Below are 4,303 nucleotides of genomic sequence, written 5' to 3'. Positions count from 1 at the left end.
TTTGTCCCATTTGACAGGATAGCCTTCTAGGACATCTGATCTTCTATGTACTAGACCTTTTATGGCCACCTTATGACCCCATGCAGGCATGGCCTGGCTTCCTTGCCACTCCCTGTGAATTTAACATTTCCCATTATATCCAGTAGGCTCTCTAATACAGCCCCCTGTCTCCCTGTGTTCCCCCCCAGAACACATATGCACAATGTTTCAGATTGTCGGATTAAAAAGAAATATATTTAGGATTCATGAATTTTAGAATATGTCAAAAACATTATTTTAATAAAGTTAAAAAATAAATAGGGTGAACCTTTTACATCAGGACATAAAGAAAAAAAAGGATTGTCTCAGGAAAAGGAGAAGGAATCAGAAATTCTCCCACAGAGTCCTCAAAGAGATCTACTTCCTCATTAAAGACAGGATTTTCTTCCTGAGTCCAGGTAGAGACAGATTCTAATTTCTCAATTGTAAATTGAATCCCCTGCAAGAGGTCAGATTGGTCTGGGTATTGTGAGGAAAGATTCCCTTTCCTCAACTGAATCTAGATTTTGGACCTCACTCATTGGTTTTCCTGAAGATAGACTGGGGTCATTTTCCATTAGCACACATTTACCCTGCACACCAAGAAGTGTTTTTTTGACTGGCTTGGTGGCGATCTAGTTGGATTGTGAACATCAATGGAAGACATTCTGGATTGTCTTCATCCTTGGTGTTATGTGCAGGTACACCTGCATCACATGTGGGGTTCAGAACCAGTGGGATGTCCACAGGACTCAAAACCTACTTGGGCCTTTCTACAAATTGAAAAAAAATCCTCTATGTTCACATGCTTTCTGGAGATCTTCCAATCTCAATCAGTCACCATTGACGACATCACTGATGGGTTCTTTATCTGGAGCTCTGCAGGAGCTGCTTTATGGTGATGCAAACCTGAGAATGTAAATAGGTACAGAAATCTTAGAGTAGACCCTATAAGTTAAGGTGTGACTAAACTTCTGAGGATCTAATGGGAGAAGCTGTAGAATTTGAGGTTGGATTGAACACTGATTAGAATGTAGGGTGTTTCTAATGAGTGGCTACTTCCAAGTTCTTTCAAAAGGAGAACAGATTATACCTGGCATAGAATATCTATAAAAGGACATTTTGCCAAACTGAGGAGTACTAAGGTCTCATGACCAATTGGGCCCATCCCTAGAGACCCAGGTTCCATCCCTCCTCACGAGCCCTGAGGCATCTAAACAAGTTCTTCCTCTTTTTCTTGGTATCATGGGTCATGGGTTCCTCCAGCTGGTCCAGAAGAATATGTAAGCAGAAGAGCAGGTCTGAAGAGACCATGTTGATCTTGACATTCTGTGTAAGTTCTTTCAGGGTGTCATGGTTCTTAGGCACATAGAAATCATCAGGGTAGAAGTCCATCCACATAGGGAGGATAGAATAAACAATGCTGTGGGAAGATTAGTGAAAAGGAAAATGAGAGCCCACCCTCTCCATCCTGAACCTTGTACTATAGACTCTTTCTGGCAAGACTTGCATGTTGGGAAGTGGGAAGAGACTCCTGCAAGCAGGATGCTCCTCACAACCCACTTCTAGAAATTTCTCAATTATAATCTTAAAAATTTCTCCCTGTGATAAGAAGAGAAAGTTGTTTCCCCAATGGATCTGACTTGTTATATACAGCCCTTCCTGGCATCCATGAGAGTCCAAAACCACAACCACATCCACAACTGTGTAATCTGCTATCCTCTGATGTGCCAAACCTCAACCCTCTGATGAAAATAACAACTGGTGTGCAAAGAAGAAAATTGACTTTGATTCAGAAACGTCAAAGGTACCAAGTTTCAAAGGACAAAAATTCTCTTTGTGCCAATGTCCACTTACTTTTTCACTTGTTCATCTTCCTCCCAGTTATGGTAGAAAGATCTGTACCAATGGGAGAAAGAAGTTAACTCTTTGCTTCTCCTTTTCTGAACAGGACACACATGGGACTGTCTAAGTCACAAATGGTAATGTAAACATGAAATGTCATGTCAAAACCAGCTTTACAATGTCGGTGGGGGGGGAGGGGGGTATAATTGGGTGGGGGGAGGGGGGAGGCTGGGAAGGGAGGTGAAGGGTAAACAAAGGAGGAGGCTGCAATGCTTGGTAAGAAATGTATGCATTATCCTGCCCATGTAATTGTAGCCCCTCTGTACAGTATGTTCTCAAATAAAATAAAATAATATTAAAAAATAAAAAAAAGAATAAAAACTTTAAAAAAAAGTGAAGATATGTCTATACAATTTCATGGAAATACTGTGAGTGTGCTTATATACATCTTTCCAAATAACTGCAGAATGGCTCATGCCTCTAACCCTAGCAATCAGGAAGGTGAGATCTGAGGATCAGATTGAAATCAGTTTGAACCCAGTCTAGTTTGTAAAATCTAAAGACACTTATCTTCATTTAACCAGCCAAAGGCCAGAACTAGACTTGGGGCTCAATTGGTAGAGTGCTCCGAATGTTACAGAACTCAGGCCCCAAATTCAAATTCAAGTTTCATCCTTTCTTCTGTCTATATTCCTTCAAAGGCCTCCAAGATAGTGATTTCCTAGATGAGGGTGGAGGTTGGATGAGACTGGCTCATTCCTTTAATCCTATTCTTTCAGCAAGAAAATCATTAAGGCTCCACTAGCTTATGAGGCAAATGAAATGTTCTGGCAGCCCAGTCCTAAGGAATTAGTCGAAGACTGCTCTTCTTTGTCTCAAGCCAAGCTCCTTTGATAAGACCCCAGTGATACAGTCTCAGAGAGGTACCAATTATTCCAATATTCTGGAGGGGGTCTCATCAGTCTTGGGTTTGAAGGAGGAAATCTCACTTTTTTTTGTCAGTCGTGGGGCTTGAACTCTGGGTTTGGATATTATCCCTCAGCCTTCAACTCAATGTGAGCACTCTACCAGTTGAGCCACAGCACCACTTCCGGTTTTCTAGTGGTTTATTGGAGATGAGTCACATGGACTTTCCTGTCCAGGCTGGCTTTGAACCTTGATCCTCAGATCTCAGCATCCTGAGTAGCTAGGATTACAGGTGTGGGCCACCGGCACCCGGCTAAGGAATACTCACTTTTAAAACAGAATATCCAGCAACTGCTCTATTGTCCCCGCTTTCTATAGTGGTGGAGGAAGTTTCCAACATAGAAGAGATCACCTTTCTGGTAGGCAGGGACCAGGTCCATTTCCAGAATTTCCAGCAAACCTGAGTCCAGGCACCATATATTATAAGGCATATTCAGGGTTTGGGCTGACTCATTGTCACACTGGGGTGGTAAAAAAGAATGGATCTTTGAAACATGGAAATGGGAGTACACTTAAATTGAGTAATTGTAAGAGAGTGGATTGAAAACTACACAGTAAATATTTTCTCAGTCTACTCATATAAAAGCACACAAGAAGAAGGTTCTAGTGTGGGCTAGGATGAGATTAAATAGGTTTCCTGTCATAGTTTTACCTTGCCGGAGTTGCCTTGGTTTCTTCTTATAACAAGGCCTGAGACATTGGTTTCGTGGTTTAGCACTGATCCAATGTCTGCAGCATCAAGCGAGGCACTCACACCACTCATGCCTGAGACCTGAATCTCTTGAACTTTGAAAACAATACAGGAGCATCTTTCTTGTTCCTGAGCCACAGGCCAAGTGAGCTGGCTTGAGTTGACTTTTAGTTACAGTTGCTTGGCTCTCAGAGTTCCATATTCTATTCCATTATGAGGGAGGTAGAGTCATATCTCAGAGCCTAATCATCTAAGCTGCTTGCTCACATAAGACCATCCCAAAGACAAACTGTAGACTGAAATCTCCCTTCCTACTTCACTCTATACACATGTGGATATTGTCAAATCCCAACATTATCAGCTAGGCCTAGATAAAGTCATGGTCTCAGTCTCAAAAAGCCCTTCCTAGCTCAGATCCCACCCTTATTTGTCACTATTCTTCTCATCCTGCACAAATCATTTTGCCTCTCAGGGCCCTCTCAGCCTGCCATGTGTTTCTTGCATGTATTATTGACATCCACTTACTAGGACATTGTTAGCTTTTTGTTTCCTAATTTTCTGTTTGCTCTTGAAGGCTCTGTGTGCTGTCAGCTGGAAAAAGATAAGTACCTAGAGGCGGGAAAATCAAAAAAGTATTGAAAAACAAACATTATACATGTAGTCAAACATTTTGTAAGACAGAAGAGCATTTTTGAAACTTTTATTATATTTTATGAACGAGGGGAAGGGGAGAAGGGAAGAGGTGCTGCGTTGTCTTCTCATAATTCAATGGTTATTATTTTA

General features: G+C 41.5%; 1 long non-coding RNA gene across 1 annotated transcript; it reads right to left on the bottom strand.

Annotated features, from left to right (window-relative positions):
* Positions 1-275: 275 nt before the first annotated feature.
* LOC138834366 (uncharacterized) lies at positions 276-3,684 on the bottom strand. The gene is made up of 3 exons (XR_011374083.1): positions 3,482-3,684; positions 1,876-1,917; positions 276-1,441 (listed from the first exon to the last, which is right to left on the bottom strand). It is a non-coding gene; the product is annotated as an uncharacterized lncRNA (long non-coding RNA).
* Positions 3,685-4,303: the final 619 nt, after the last annotated feature.

This window comes from Dipodomys merriami, unplaced genomic scaffold (assembly GCF_024711535.1).
Source record: "Dipodomys merriami isolate MVZ:Mamm:240054 unplaced genomic scaffold, mDipMer1.0.p SCAF_2122, whole genome shotgun sequence".
Classification (NCBI taxonomy): Eukaryota; Metazoa; Chordata; class Mammalia; order Rodentia; family Heteromyidae; genus Dipodomys; species Dipodomys merriami.
The sequence above is the reverse complement of the archived record's forward strand: the minus strand, read 5'-3'. Positions and strand labels throughout refer to the sequence as shown.